The sequence below is a fragment of the Leptodactylus fuscus genome, chromosome 3 (genome assembly GCF_031893055.1).
Source record: "Leptodactylus fuscus isolate aLepFus1 chromosome 3, aLepFus1.hap2, whole genome shotgun sequence".
NCBI classification, from domain to species: domain Eukaryota; kingdom Metazoa; phylum Chordata; class Amphibia; order Anura; family Leptodactylidae; genus Leptodactylus; species Leptodactylus fuscus.
In genome coordinates this window covers 46819798-46837071 of record NC_134267.1, presented here as the reverse complement: position 1 = coordinate 46837071, position 17274 = coordinate 46819798, and the positions used below count along the sequence as shown (strand labels likewise).

Sequence of the window (17274 nt, the reverse complement as noted above, 5' to 3'; positions counted from 1 at the left end):
GTCATTTTTAACTAATCACATCCTTGCATAGCCTTTAGAAAGTCTATTCCACACCTACCTTTAGTATGTAGATTGCCTCAGTGGTTTCTGAATAAGTCCGTTTTTATTCATATGCAAATTAGACTGGTGCACAATGCATCGTGCACCCTCTTTGCTATTGTTTCCTATGGGAGGCTGATGATGACGACTCAGCTTCCTGTTTGCACACACATAGGAGATAATGGGAGAAATGAGTGCTGCTCGGAACTTCCTGTGCTGGCTGGAAGCTCATTAGCATTTGAATCAAAACTGACTTATTCAGAAACCACTGAGGAAATCTACATACTAAAGGTAGGTGTGGAATAGACTTTCTAATTCCTATGCAAGGATGTGATTCGTTAAAAATGACTTTTCCCAGTGATAGAGCCCCTTTAAGGATTGTCTGTATCCAAGATTGCAAGTATGTTGAATGCTTGCATTTATCAACATCAAAAGTTACTACCTAATGTATATGAGATCTCTAGCCGCCACTTCTCCATAAAGGTCAATATAAACGAAAAACTGATCTTCCCTCTGTCTGGTTCCAACTTTCAACAACCATATGCACTATATGTACTGGAACACACTTATTCACTAAATTCAATGGGTGTTTAAATGGGCTATGTCCCGAAACATTTTTTTTCTAATGCTATAAAGAGAGCTCTACTTTTCTAAACCTCTGCTACCCCTATCCCCAATGCTATTCTGATGACCCACCTGTCTACTCATCTGTCCCAGTGATGATCTGTAGACATGACCATATAACCACTCTAGTTAATAACTTGAGACCGTGCCAACCCATTATAGCTACAATACACTGAAATCCTATTGATTTGTAGATCCAGTTGTGTGAGGAAGGCACCATTTTGTATTTTAACAATAGATTTTCCAGCTTGGTAGTGTTACATTTACAAATACCAGGTCATGAAATTTTTTTAAGGGACATTGAGCAGTGAAGGCCTTGTCTTGACATAATCTTAATAGATGTCTGTAATGGTTCTTCAAAATCTTAAAAACCACGTGTTACTAATACCAACAGACATGTTAGTGGCAGCATAGAGACCAGAGACTGATCTGCCAACATTTCAGCAACTACTTGTAATAGTTTCTTCAAGGGCATTTCTTCAAGGAAATGAAAGCCCACAGTCACAATTTGCTATATAGATGTTTCATTAGGGCTAATATGCAGATTGTAATGGCTTGACTGCTTCAAAGAAAGTCAGCCGGACCACTAAAAATGTGATTGGAATCCCAAACCCACTGGTATTTAGCAAGTAGTAGCTAAACTAATTAAAACAATCTCTGATTGACATTAGGAGTGACCCCCTAGATTCAATGAAGACTACGGGACAAAACATACAGAAATGCTAACGCACTTAATGTTTGAGAAAGCTTAGTCAGGGCCGCTTTAACCATAGGGCCAACGGTGCATTTGCCCTGGGCTCTATGGTAGCGGGGGGGGGCCCCCTTTGGACAGCGTCAGTCATGCATTCTCTGTCCGACTGTCCAGGACAATGGGCGCTCGCTGCCCTAACCAATAGGCTTTCAGAGAACGCCAGTGAGTTGCAGAAGTAATCAGTAGGGAGCTGTCCACTCCCTGTTTCACCACCCGGCGCTGCTTTTGCTCCCAGTGTCCTGGTCACAGGAGGTGCAATGTAGTGATCTCACATCTCGCCTGTTGTTCCTTGAAGACTCTGGGACCAGAGAGAAGAATGAACAGGGGAACAGGAAAGGTGAGTAATAAGGATTGTTTTCTTTGATGGTATACAGCGGGAACATGAAACTGTGGAAACAGTCTGAGGGAGGAGGGGAGGGACATGACACTGTGTGGGCAACCCGAGGCAGACATGGCAGTGTGAGGGCAACTTTGGGGCTGGTAGATATATAACACTGTGGGAGCAAACTGGAGTGGGGGAACCAAATCTGTGGTGGAAACCTGGAGGGGGACACGCAAACATGGGGGCAACCTGGAAGGGGCATTATGGGGCCACAAAGGTGTTATACTATGTGGAGGCCATCGAGGGAGCATTAGAATTTGTGCAGGTCAGGTATTTCTAGATGCTGATGATGGGAGGAGGGAGCACTTTAGAAACCCTTGCACAGGGCTCACCAATGTGTTTAAAGAGGACCTTTCACCAGATTGGGCAGTTCCATATACTGCTGGAAAGCCGACAGTGCGCTGAATTCAGGGCTTTCCCGATCTGTGCCCTGGGTAAAGAGCTATCAGTTCCAGTACCGTAGCTTTTTACAGTCAGAAGGGCGTTTCTGACAGTCTGTCAGGTGCGTCGTCCTCCACAGCAGCGCCTATCGCGCTGCACAGTGTGAGCGGGGAGGAATGCTCTCCACCCCCACGCCCCCTCCTGATAATACTTGTCCTTGGACGAGCACTGTGAGCAGAGGGAGGGGGGGCGCGTTCCTCCCGGCTCACACTCTACAGCGCGATAGGCGCTGCTGTGGAGAAGGACGTACCTGATAGACTGTCAGGAACACCCTTCTGACTGTAAAGCACTACGGTTCCCGGGACCGAAAGCTCTTTACCCGGGGCACAGATCGGGAAAGCCGATGGTGTGCTGAATTAAGAGCACTGTTGGCTTTCCAGCAGTTTATAGATCTGCCTGTGCCGAATCTGATGGTCCTAGTGTCATAATTCCTCTTTCAGATAGATGGATACATACACTCACCGGCCACTTTATTAGGTACACCTGTCCAACTGCTCGTTAACACTTAATTTCTAATCAGCCAATCACATGGCGGCAACTCAGTGCATTTAGGCATGTAGACATGGTCAAGACAATCTCCTGCAGTTCAAACCGAGCATCAGTATGGGGAAGAAAGGTGATTTGAGTGCCTTTGAACGTGGCATGGTTGTTGGTGCCAGAAGGGCTGGTCTGAGTATTTCAGAAACTGCTGATCTACTGGGATTTTCACGCACAACCATCTCTAGGGTTTACAGAGAATGGTCCGAAAAAGAAAAAACATCCAGTGAGCGGCAGTTCTGTGGGCGGAAATGCGTTGTTGATGCCAGAGGTCAGAGGAGAATGGCCAGACTGGTTCGAGCTGATAGAAAGGCAACAGTGACTCAAATAGCCACCCGTTACAACCAAGGTAGCCAGAAGAGCATCTCTGAACGCACAGTACGTCGAACTTTGAGGCAGATGGGCTACATCAGCAGAAGACCACACCGGGTGCCACTCCTTTCAGCTAAGAACAGGAAACTGAGGCTACAATTTGCACAAGCTCATCGAAATTGGACAATTGAAGATTGGAAAAACGTTGCCTGGTCTGATGAGTCTCGATTTCTGCTGTGAAATTCGGATGGTAGGGTCAGAATTTGGCGTCAACAACATGAAAGCATGGATCCATCCTGCCTTGTATCAATGGTTCAGGCTGGTGGTGGTGGTGTCATGGTGTGGGGAATATTTTCTTGGCACTCTTTGGGCCCCTTGGTACCAATTGAGCATCGTTGCAACGCCAAAGCCTACCTGAGTATTGTTGCTGACCATGTCCATCCCTTTATCACCACAATGTACCCAACATCTGATGGCTACTTTCAGCAGGATAATGCGCCATGTCATAAAGCTGGAATCATCTCAGACTGGTTTCTTGAACATGACAATGAGTTCACTGTACTCCAATGGCCTCCACAGTCACCAGATCTCAATCCAATAGAGCATCTTTGGGATGTGGTGGAACGGGAGATTCGCATCATGGATGTGCAGCCGACAAATCTGCGGCAACTGTGTGATGCCATCATGTCAATATGGACCAAAATCTCTGAGGAATGCTTCCAGCACCTTGTTGAATCTATGCCACGAAGAATTGAGGCAGTTCTGAAGGCAAAAGGGGGTCCAACCCGTTACTAGCATGGTGTACCTAATAAAGTGGCCGGTGAGTGTAGATGGATAGGTCTGGGATTGAAGCAAAATTGAAGGAAAAAAAATTAGAATGCAACTCTTAATAACATTGAGGTTATCAAGCCTGTTGTAAGTTGGAGCGCAGTGTTACCGCACTGTACATTAAAAATGTATTGGAAATTGAACATTCACATTAAGAAGTGCAGCCATTCCTAAAGGCTAAGTTTGACCATTATATACTGTATATGTGTATTTCAAAGGTTTGTTTTAATTTTTTTTTTTTTTTTTGTTATATTCTGTACGCTAACCTCTTTCTGTGTGCAGTATAGATAATATAATACAAAATGTTGGCTAAAGTGCTTTTCTTTATGTAATAATTCTTCGTTCTTGAAGGGTTTTTCTGGTGCCTGGTTCTTTAAGAGCATTATTCACTGTCAGCAAAAATGTGCTTTCCTTTAGAAAGGCTTCTACATTATAAATGATGCACGGAGTTCCACAAAGTTTACGGTTATGTCCATAAATTTTAAGATTGAATGTTGAGGCTTTCCGATTTCCTGTTTTCTTTCTGTGAGAAGTGACATGTGTATTTGTGCATGGTGTAACATTCCTTATAATACATCATGGTATAGATTAGACTCTAGATTGCAGCACAGGAGGGTGATCTGTATTCACCTATGTGGTTTTTACAGGAAAACTAACAAAATAAGCACTATAAAGCAGTCTGCCACTCCACTGTAGTTTTATATAGTGTGCGTGCGTGTGTATGTAAAATATATGTTTATATACTATGGGCAATGTATCTTGGTAGCAGTAGACCCAACCACAATATCTGGTGAAAACAGGTTTATTTGAAAAATCGCTAAATAAGGTAATCCTTTAATAGTCCCACCATGGAGAACGTCAGGTATGTTGCATTTGAAACACAATAAAAATTGCATGAACATAAATTGTTAGAAGAAAATTTGGTCCCATTCAGAGATATTGGGGCAGCCTGGGCTATAAGGGGTAGGGGAGAAGAAGATTGAGAATGGTTTCCTCTTCTCTATGACCACATTGTCTGATGGAAAGGACACTAACCAGGTCCCATGTGTATGTCTAGTTCTGTTTGGGAAATGTAACAATGTGCGAATGACTTTCACTTTTATAGCTTTATTTACTGCACTAAATAATTTACTCTCTTGTCATTGTTGAAAAAAATAGAATTGGGAAATACAGAAACCGTCCAAGAATTGCAGGTATTTTAATAATGCCTTCCTGTAATACAGTATATAATGGGATCACATGCCTGACGTGCTTGAGATATAAAACCTAATGCCTTCTGCATCCCACACTCCATCCTAATGGCCAACTTCTTGCCATTTATAATTTTCTAGTCTGAGGAAAGGAAATGTTTTTACCATTGGAAACTATCTCAAAGCCTGGCAGAGAACGTACTAAATTCCACTAATCTTTCCTGTCTAGGATGGTTATGAAAATCTTTTCGTTACTCCATTACACTAAAAAGGAATATAACCTATAACCCGAAGGCAAATGTGTGACTACAGCGCATATACTTATGTACAGGGAGTCCAGAATCAATAGCCAGTTATGTAAAATAATGGAGGCTGGATATGACCCAACCAGAATTATACGTTAATGGAATTAACACTGGCAGAAGGCAATTTATTGCAGTATAGTCCATGATCTGTCTGTATACTGTAGAGAATTAATTCCCAAAGGACTCTGGCTCAAAAATCCTATCCTACACACCTATAATACTCACTATGCACGGAACTTATGTCACAGGACTTCAGAGCGACTGAGGAACCATCTTATACATCATTTGTACAGCGTCAAGAGCAAAATCCAAATGGGGATTGAAACAGATTGGAACAACATTGAAGAAAACTCAAGGAGAATGTTGCAACAATACTACGAGAAACTGCAGACATCTCTAATTCACAGTAAATAAAAGAAACTCCACAGACTGAGACTTGCTGCAGGAGTCTATAATAATACACACAGAGCAAAAGCTATACCTAACAAACGGGACCATCACTCACACTCAGATTTGGAAACACCGAACTGTGTGATCAATCTCTCTACTTATGAACCCACTGAAGCAGAATTTGGGGTACTCTGGACTCTCATTTTGTCCGTCAAAAACCGTGGACAAAATAGAACTGTGCAGTGACATGGAGGATTTTTTCAGGAGACTGCGCCTGAGGGAATATTTTCATGACACGGATGACACAGAGGGAACCCAATCTACTCATACAGAGGGTCCAACCTTTGTAAAAAAGGAGACATCTGATTGGACTCCTCCCAATGGTCGCAATATCCATCTTGATAATTACATAGACTGTTTTAGACACATGGTCAAATCAACTATACTGGATACAAATAAAGCACTGCCATCTAACATCAGTGCCCAGGAAAGAAGGGCTATACAATCTCTGACGTCATCATCAAACCAGCGGACAAGGGTGGTGCTATAGTCATGATGAACACATCAGACTACATACAGGAAGCACACAGACAACTGAATGACACACACTACTACTCCAAGTTGGATTCAGACCCCACAGTGGAATACTCCAAAAAACTAAAAACAGTGATCTCCGGTCTATCTGATGGAGCCAAAGGCCTAAGCAGCTTCATACCAGCAAGTCCAAGGACAGGGACTTTTTATATGCTTCCAAAACTGCACAAACCTGGGAACCCAGGGAGACCGATCATCTCATGTGTTGGGACTCTTACTGAACAGATCTCTGGATGGGTGGAGGGCATCCTCAAACCTTTAGTGAAAGATACAGCCAGCTACCTACAGGATACTACAGACCTATTAAATAAACTATCTACTATAGGTCCCCTTCCAGATGGAACCATCCTGGCCACCATGGATGTAGAATCCTTGTACTCCAACATCCCACACCAGGATGGTGTAAACGCCTGCCAGTTTTTCATGGAAAGACAAGGTATGAATGCTGAAGCTGTGGTGAAACTCACAAAATTCATCCTCACCCACAATTACTTCTCTTTTGGTGACTGCATCTACCTACAGCAGACTAGCACCGCAATGGGGAGCAGAATGGCGCCACAGTACGCTAATCTCTTCATGGCCAAGCTTGAGAGTGACTTCCTATCCACCTGCACCACCAGGCCTCTGGCCTACTACCGTTTCATTGATGATATCCTAATCATTTGGACTGGGTCTGAACAACAGCTGAAAACCTTCCATGAACTATTCAACCAGTTCCATCCCACCATCAACCTGATGCTCAATCACTCCTTCTCAGAAATAAACTTCCTAGACACAGTCATCAAGATACAGGACAACAAAATTGAGACATCACTGTATCGGAAGCCGATTGACCGCCCTACCTACCTAAGATGGGATAGCTTTCATCCGAAACACATAAAGAAATCCATTGTCTACAGCCAAGCCATCAGATACCATCGCATATGTTCAGACCCGGTGGACAGAGACAAGCACATTGGGGGCCTCAAAAACACATTCTTGAGGCAGGGTTACCATCCAAGAACAATTGATAACCAAATCACCAGGGCCACCAGGATACCAAGATCGGAGTTATTAAAATACAATACCAAACAGGAGAACACTCGGGTGCCCCTGGTTGTCACATATAACCCCCACCTGGAGACGCTGAGAGGAATTACACGCAACTTACATCCACTACTGCAAAAAGACAACCACCTAAAATCCATATTTCCAGAACCCCCTCTCCTGTGTTACAGACAGCCACCAAACCTCAGGAATATGATTATTAGCAGCTCACTGTCACCTCCAACTAACAAAGGAACATTTCCATGTGGAAACAACAGGTGCAAAACCTGCCTCCACATACTGACTACGGACAAAATAAAGATCCCGAACGCTGATCGACACTACAAGATCCCAGGTAACTTCACCTGCAGCACACCTAATGTAGTGTATTTGATATTGTGTACTAAGTGTCCTGGGGGCCTGTATGTAGGTGAGACAGGACAGTCACTTAGGATGAGGATGAACTCACACAGACATACGATTAGAGAGCAAAGAATGGACCTCCCGGTGCCAGAACACTTCTGTAATCAAAATCATAATATGACCCAGGATATGAAGATCCTGGTACTAAGGGGGAATTTCAGAGACAGAAAAGATCGCCTCATATGGGAATTTAAACTTATGACGACCTTTTGCACTCTCCAACAAGGTTTAAACAGGGCCCAGGGTTTTATGGCCTTTTATAACCACTAGACACCACGTCACTGATCAAAGAAGCCATAAACCCAGAGAACTTTCTTGCGAACTGATATATGTTTTTTTTTTTAAAAAAAACTGTTTATGTTCTGTTTTCCATCTATTTTGCATCTAACACTCCATTTCTCTGTATATATATGCCTACCTTCAGACATTGTGTTATACCATCCTGATGAAGGGACCTTTATAGTAGTCCCGAAAGCTCGATATGTCATCAAAAAACTTTTTGAGTTAGCCATTAAAAAAGGTATCAACTACTGAGGACTTCTCTCAAAAATTTCTTTCATTTCATATCCACTGGCTAACATAGTACAAGGATATATATTTCTTTCTTGTAGAGAATCAGATCATAGCGTGAGTAAAGATTTGCATCTAATGTCAGAAATGCAAACACAGTGTGCATTATCAAAACCTACATGTGATTTTACTTGTAGGTTTTTTGTTTTTTTTTTCAATGGCTAGGGCTACACAGTCATTTTGCAGTATTACTGACCAACAATTGACCAAGATCTCTCCAGCTTCTGGTGCACGGGGGAGGGGTGTCAAAAATCAACGCATGCTCTGCCAGCGGGCCACGGGCAGAGCAGACTTCACATGTGGGTGGCTTTTTTTTTTGCGTCCGCTTTCACTAGCAGGTGCAGTACATCCTATACTCCATAGAACTACAGGAGCGTACTGCGCCTGCTCGCATAAGTGGCCACAAAAAATGGTCACCCACATGTGAAGTCAGCTCTTCCCGCAGCCTGCTGCCAGGGCTGACTTGCGCATGTGTTGGATTTTGACACCCCCTTCCCCCCACGCACTGGAAGAAGACGCGTGAAGAGGCCATAGCTGAAGAAGATGAAGGCGGCGCTGGAGAGAGTTCTCTTGCAGCATTGGGGACGCCCCCAGTGCTGTTTGAGCGCTGGGGCCCACCCCCAGTGCTGTGAGAGAACTCTTTTGTATACCGACAAAAAATGGGATTTCGGGCAAACGGCGGCGCGGAGAGGACATCGAGAGGTAGGAGAAGAAAATAGCCTTTCTTAAGGCTATTTCGACGTGTTAGTGTTCGTTTTGGAGAAAGTATGGAGACCTGCTCTGTTTTGGTCCATATTGCTGACAATGCAATTCCATTAAATTTTATGGGTCTGTAAAAATCACGACCCAGATTAGGTGAAAAGTATACGACGTTAAAAAAAAAAATAAAAAATCCACTAGTTTCCGTGGACATGTTGGACCAGAAATTCATCAGGCTTTTACACATTTTAAGCCATTTCTAGGCATATTCTGCTCCACTGAGTTGTATGCAACTTAGTGGATAACTAAAACACAAATGCAACAAAGGCACCAAAAGGTAAATCCACTCTAATGATATAAAAAAAACAATGTCATAAAGACAGGATCACTCAAGAAGTAAAGTACAAATATTTATTCAAATAAATAAGAACAATAATACATAATAATCAGTAAAATATTAAATATGAGGAAGACCAATATAATAAATGTGCCATAGCATGGGAGGCAAATATAATAGAGTCTAAGAGTGGTGATAGAACTCAGCTGGGTTATCTATTAAAGCCATTGTGTGAACAACATATAACAGACTGCCAAAATACAATAGAAATACTTGGTGATAACATGAAACCTCAAAGTGTGCAAAGCAGTAAACAATATAAATCCAATAGTGAAAAAGAGGTTTTTAAGACGCCCAACAGAGAGTAATATTTTACTGAATATTATGTATTATTGTTCTTATTTATTTGAATAAATATTTGTACTTTACTTCTTGAGTGATCCTGTCTTTATGACATTGTTTTTTTATATTTTTAGTGGATAACTAATTTATTGTATAAGGCTAATGCCCCATGTAGCGTGCTGCAGCAAAAGAGCACGGGGGCTACATATTGCAGTTTTTCCTGCAGAGCTTTTCACAGAAAGTCGCAGAGGTTTCCACCACAGCTAAACAGCACATTTACGCCATGCGGGGGCCCAGCCGCATGGATTTTTTTTTTTTTTTTTTTTTTGAACACTTGAAAATTTTTCAAAATTTCTATCTATCTATCTAAAATTATATATTTTATTTTTTTATTTCCCCCCCCCCCCTCCAAATCAATAATTCAGATGACTGCTGTATTTTACCAAGTAGCAAACTGAGTAGGGACCTGCAATATAGAAAGAAAGTACTAAGTAACTCTTATTTCATGTCACATGGAGACCTAATCTCTTCCTTCTACTTTGATTTGCCGGGTTTCACATGGCTGCCAGTGTGAGTTATTTTTACAGCTGAAACAATGATCCGCAATTGTAAATCCCACTATTCATCGTCTTTTTCTTATGTAACATTGATAGGGTTCCCATGACTCAGTCACAAGGAAAGCAGTGGTGTTTATCCTCCTGATACTGACTTAATTCACTTAAACTTCATTTCTTTCTATCATGTGCTGTTTGTATTTGTCATATCCTTTCTAAGCATTCCATAGATGCTTCAGACATGCAAGATGTACAGAACTGGTAGCAGCCCATAGCATATACTGATTGCAATGAAGATGGCGGTCCTAAAAGTGTTGGTCTTCAAGGGAGTCTATCACCTCCTCCAAGCTGTCACCACCATGTTAGAGCACACTCCAGTGATAAACCTCATATCTTTATGTATGTCACTATTTTGTAGATTTGGCAAGGAACGTTCCTTAGTTTACAGCATATAATCCACTAATTATCTCTTCCATCCATGGCTACAAACTCTTAAACACCCGGAGGTATTCCCCCATGCCTCAGTGAACCCATCGGGGGTGTTTTTGCTGCTGAGTCCCCAAACCAGAGAGAGCTGCAATTCCTACTCACACACTCAGGCTGCCTGCCATCTCAAGCCTCCGCTGCATTGTAGGGGGAGTACAGCTCACCAGCATGACACAGAGCAAGGACACTGTGCCTGCCAACCTGACAACTAAGGGTCGTCCTATACTCACCTCCAAGCCTGTAGATCAAGCGTCTCCTACACCGGGACCCTCCATCCTCAAGGAACGCTACCCTCTCACAGTACAGCGCAATAGACACCATTGTGAAGAAGGGCGTTTCCGACAGACTGTCACAAACGCCCTTCTGACAGTGAAGAGCTACAGTATCGGCACCGATAGCTCTTTACCAGGGGCACAGAACATAAAAGCCAGTAGAGCGCTGAATTCAGCGCACTGTCGGCTTTCTAGCGGTGTATTACACCACATGTGCCCCAGGTGGTGAAAGGTCCTCTTTAAAGGTAAACACGGGGTTGAATTTTAAGGAGGAAAAGGAGTTATGGATCTTAGTAGGAGATGAATAAAATGTAAAACTATTTGCTGGAAAGTTGTTCAGTAATATATTGTTAGACCAAATGGATAAAACACTCTTTCCTTGTTCACGTCATCTTCATCGCGAAGTGTACATGTGTAAGGGAGATGGCAGAAGGCAGCCCAAAAGAATTGGATTATATTTTACCAACAAAGGCCCAGAACTGTGACAAGGTTAAACTCTCTTGTGGAAAAAAAATGTATTTAATACTTTACGAAAAGACACACTCTAGCCATTTCATTTCTATCAGAATGTACCTGTGCTCCCAATATATTGAATTCATGAAGTGTTTCCTTAATTTTTTTTTTTTTTTCTTTTTTAAATCAAAATTCAAGAGCTCATTCTTCAGTCGAGTCATCTGATCTCACTCTCACCTGATAAGATTCACATGAATTAATTCTCAATTTAAAGAAGTTAGTTTATGTTCACACTACCATTATTACAGTATGTTCTTTCCATCATGTTTTTTTTTTTTTACATTGGGATGAATGTAGACTGACACCAGCGGGGCTCACAGGGGGCTAGACTGACAGATGAGGGGGCTCTGTCTGTATCTGTCTTTTTCATGTCCATTGTTCTCCTCCTGTGACTAGTGAAAGTAATGGACATTAAATAACGGTAATGTGAACCTCCCCTTTAGATTTTTTTATAGGTTGCATGGTACAACAGTTGCTCATTCAAGTAAATGGTCCTGTTTGTTGTTGCGCTTGGTATCCAATGAAGATGCTATAGCTCTTGCCCCAAGTGTGGAAGCCTGGTCAATCACCTAATCATTGGAAGTTGCAAATGTTTGTCCCTCCACCAATCACATATTGATGACTTATCCAGGTCCCAGAAAATCACGGCTGCAAAATAGCGCCGCGTATACGGTACCGGCTCCCATTGAAAACAATGGGAGCCTGTACGGCCCGCAAAAGCTCCCGCAGCGTCTACGTACCACATTACGAGCCAAAATACTCCGTGTGAACCCGGCCATAGGGTATTTTGATCAGGATTTTGAGGAAAAATTCGCCTCAAAATCCTGATCAAAAAAACAGCTCTCATTGAAATCGATGGGAGCCAGTCAGTTCTTTTTTCCGGGAGCCATTTGTTCCGGCTCTCAGAAAAAATAAGCGAAATGCTCATTCTTCAGGCCTGAAGAGACTCCCGACTAGGCCCATTCATTTGGGCCTAATCCGGATCAGTCACAGCTACCCGAATTTTGGACTGGAACCTGAGGCGGCCTCCGTGTCAAATTCTGGTTCAAAATACCCCATGTGAACTCAGGCTAAATACTCACAACCAAGTTTCACTCATAAAGCTTGGTGCATGTGTTTGCCCGATTTACTTGCCTGACCTTTGGGAGCAGAACTCCTAATAGAATCATGGCTGTCTGAGCCTAGGAGTCCCTGCAACATACTGTCCCATATCTGATAGCGTAGACAACTATGATGCTAGGAGTCCTGCTCAGTCAATCCAGCAAACGCATAGAGAGAGTTTCACAGGTGAAACCCAGATGTGTGAATTTAGTTTTAGTCTTTTACATTGCGCAGGGGGGAAAAAATGCACATACCGTATATACTCGAGTATAAGCCGACCCGAATATAAGCTGAGGCCCCTAATTTTACGACAAAAAATGGGAAAACTTATTGATTCGAGTATAAGAAGGGGGGGGGGGATGCAGCAGCAACTGGAAAATTTCAAAAATTAAAAAGGTCTGAGTTTTTGGGTGCTGGGGAAGGGGAGGGGGTGTTTTGGTTGTCTGTCTGCCCCTTCCCTGAGCTTGAAGACTGCTTGCCCCCCCCCCCCCCCAATCTTGGAATTCAGCCTGGCTGAATATAGGGTCTCTGCAGTGCTCCTATTAACCCCTTTCTGACGGAACAGGAGCACTGCAGATGCCCTATATTCAGTAGACCAGGCACTTTCAGACACAGGGATACCTAATGTGTTTGTGTTTTCACAGTAATTTTCTACTTTTATATGTATTCTAGGGAAAGGAGGGATTTAGAACTTTTAATTTTTTTATTTTTTCCACTATTTTATGGGAGATTCTATACATTGATATTGTGGCTGGTCATAGACATTGCAAAAACTGTGCTGCAAAATTTGGCTTATACTCGAGTATATGCGGTATGTGGACATGAGTAAAATGTTACTGTTTAATAGCACCCTTATAATGGAGTTTACAGCTCAGTCTCTCTAACTATATACTTGAAATATAGAACCCAAATTTGTGTCTGACCAGAGGCTGGACTGCTGAAATAATGGTAGTCTGAAGTGTTGAATACAATCAGGTCAGGGGTGCAGGGGGTAGTGGTTTCCCTAGCCTGCTTCTTTTGACTTAGTCATAGTATTTGAGGTGTATACAGACGAGCCAATATAAATATAACGAACAAATTAATTGGAAAAGCCATCTTTTTGCTCAGGATTTTGAGGTGGATACGGCCTCAAAATCCTGACCAAAATACTCCGTGCGAACTCAGCCTTAGTAAATGGTTTATCCAGCTATGTTATAGTAAGGAAAGATTTGAAAAGTCGTTATAACATCGGCCATTGCACTTTATAATCGACTTTACAAGGGAGTGACGAGTTTTAGTTCTGAGGATATGATTTTAGTAAGTGCCGATGTTTTCTAATTAATGTAATTATGATTGTATTATGTGCTCTTTTATATGTTGCGATGCTATTTTTTTCTGTAACAGCAATATTTTCTTTTTGGGATTTATAAAGTTTTTCTATTGTATTCCAGAGTACAGAAACAATACATTTTATGAGAACATATTTCACTTTATTTCATATTTTGACCCCATAGTTTTTATATTCACCGGAGCCCAAGCTGTCCGTCTCATTGTTAAGAGTTCATAGGGACATGAAATGTGCATACGTTTCATGGTAACGCCAAGAACAAGCTTCAACTAATATTTAACATTTGTAGATAAAACAGTCTCAAACTGCTAAACATAATGCATTGCTTCTGTGACTGCTCAAGTGGAACCAGATTTCCTTTTAACTGCTTGATACAATGCATATGTATTGTAGAGTTCTCACAAAATCTCTCGCTATCCTCATGGGCGAACTACTTCATTCTGATCCGACACTATAAATTTACCCCAAGGAATGATAAAATGTAAGAACCTTGTGCATAAGCAAACGGAGCTAAAGCAAATTACCTAGAATAGGATTTTAACCGTTGTACCTTCGTTTTAGCAAGCGCCATTTGTGTAGGAAAAAATATTGTTTGCACTTGGGGGAAATGGACTATTCAGGTCAAATAAAGAACTATATGAAGGGTGTGTTGCGTATTCGGAATGTAAAATAAATCAGTTTCCTGCCATTAACTGTATCCTATAGGTTACAGGCAGGAGAAATATCTCTTATTGACTGAATTTTTTTTATTATAGGTTTTGGGCATCTTGGTTAACAAAAAAAAAAAATTGCACTTCTAATTTTTCTTTTATATACAGCGAGAAATAACACAGAAAGGTTTGTTACAAATGTAGCAGTTGCGGTTACAGCATTCTGTAATATGCCATATGTAACACTTGTATGAAAAATTCAATGTGCTTGAATTTTTTTTTTTTTTCCAAGAATGGTTTTATATGGTTATTGTATTTTAATAATATAATTAATATTAATATCTATATTCATATTAATAATGTAATAATATTGTTAGAGATTATACAGAATGTAACAATTATACCACAACAAGAGCGACATTAATTCGGTCCTATATACGCATATATGATGTTTACAAGCTCAGGGCTTTGCAATGTTTTTTCATCTGATCTTGATCTACCCGCCATAAAACTATGTCTCGCTCGTACAATGGCTCTTCTGTCTGTTCTACTGAATTGATTGTGTGTTTCTGAGACCTGCTGTGAAGCAAAATATTAAAATAGGTATCTACTTTCTTTTCCTCCCCAGAATTCCTCACTGCCTGTGCCTGGAATCTCTGTGTGAATCCCAAGAATGCTTACTACTTGATTTTTCACTCAGCCAACTGGACCCTCCAAGAATCCAGACTTCTCTTTCTAAGTAATACGATGTTAAATGTGAAACGTCTGGGACACAGGACAACTGGGCTGCGTACAGCGCTACGTATCCGGTTTACCTCGGGCGTAAAAGACTTTCAATCCATACAACATGCTGCTTATTGCCAAATAGAACCATATCCGTTTTTTATTAAGTGGGTGATGAATTTATGCAAATAGGGGTTAGTTCCCCTCTCCCTCCCAGATGTATGTGAGAATCTGTGATACGCATCAGAAGCTAAATAAATCGACGTGGTAAAGTTTCATGGACTTGTTTTATTACAGCAGTTTTTTTAAGCCTTTTTATAATGTAATGGTTAATTTCATATTAATATACAGCGCATTATCAAAGAAGGGCCCACTCAAACCGCTAGTTTTGAGAATGATTCCGCCCTGGTTCTGTCTCCTATTGTTTTCAATGGGAGGCAGTGATCGGAGCAGGACCCTGAAAAAATAAGCGTCCTGCTCAATCCTCTGATTCTGTATTCTTGCATTCCACCGCAGAACGTGAAGAGGAATCTGAGGCAGGTGGCCCCTCAATTACTTTTTCATTTTATGCCATGTGAATGTAACCCGAGCTTGGTTACAACACACAGAACATTGGCACTACTAGTATCACAGGTTTGATAGTAAAACCAGTGGACGTGTTATAAAGTTTTATATATATATATATATACATCTATATCTATATCTATATATATATATATATATATATATATATATATATATATATATATATTACAGTGCTTATGACAAAGCCCATGAACAAGAATGGCATGAAATCTGATTTAAAGGGATCCTATCAGTGGATACCCTTTTTTTCTGACTAACACGTAGGAATAGCCATAAAGAAAGCTATTCTCTTCCTACCTTTAGATGTCTTCTCCGCATCACTGTTCGGTAGAAATCCGGGTTTTCTTCGGTATGCAAATGAGTTCTCTCACAGCACTGGGGCGGTCCCCAATGCTGTGAGCGAAATCTCCAGCGCCGCCTCTGTCTTCTTCTGGAATGGCCTTTCCCTGCGTCTTCTACCGGCCTGGATTTCTATCTTCTTGACATGTGCAGTCGGCTCTGCCATCAGGCCTGTACGAGCAGGATTTTATTTTGTTTTTGCCTGAAGTTAAGGCTGTATTTTGTTTTGCTAATTTTGTACCTGAAGTCAAGGTTTATATATTTTCCAGTTGGTTTTTTTTCCCTAAGTAAACCAGTTTGCTGCATATTTTGTGTCCCTGTCTTGACTGTTTGGGTCCGCACCACTGCTTCTACTGAGCTACCTTCCCCACAGTACATACATACAGTCTATCACCTGGCATGAGGTCTAGAATGCAGGGCACCCACTTGTTTTAACCAACAACGGGATAACTATCAGTATGGCTGATAGCAGATGAGTGTATATATAACTGAGATAATGCCTCTAATTCCTTGGGATTACTTTATATGTGGAAAATGTAGTGGAGTTATCAGGTGGGAATTTTAACTGCATTGCACGTCTGTTCTAGATGAATATAAGGGACCTGATGGGTGCTCTGCGGCTACTCAGAGGATATCAACATATTACTGCTTGACCAGTACAATATATGGCCATACTTATGGGCTTTATTTTCCGAATTAGCAGGTGCTTCTGTATCCAGGTTTGGACAGATGCCAGATATTCTGAGTGAAAGTGGTGAAGTAGATTAGTGGGTTTCCTGAGCTGGCAGGCAGCTATGAAATCATCACTAAGCTGGGTGAACAAACACGAGGATATGCACGATGGATCACATTTCTTCTTTACGAATACCAGACTTACAGGCCTTGCTTGTGGTTTATGATTCCACTAAATCCAATTCTTCATGTAATTGTGTTT

The 17274-nt window shown here is 41.6% G+C and overlaps 1 protein-coding gene across 1 annotated transcript in view; it reads left to right on the top strand.

Annotated features, from left to right (window-relative positions):
* Positions 1 to 16602, top strand: part of MTHFD1L (methylenetetrahydrofolate dehydrogenase (NADP+ dependent) 1 like) — a 128796-nt gene extending 112194 nt beyond the window's left edge. The window contains exon 28 of the mRNA XM_075267508.1: positions 15322 to 16602. The gene's annotated coding sequence lies outside the window, so the exon portion shown is untranslated. The remainder of the gene's footprint in view (positions 1 to 15321) is intronic.
* The last annotated feature ends 672 nt before the right edge of the window (positions 16603 to 17274 follow it).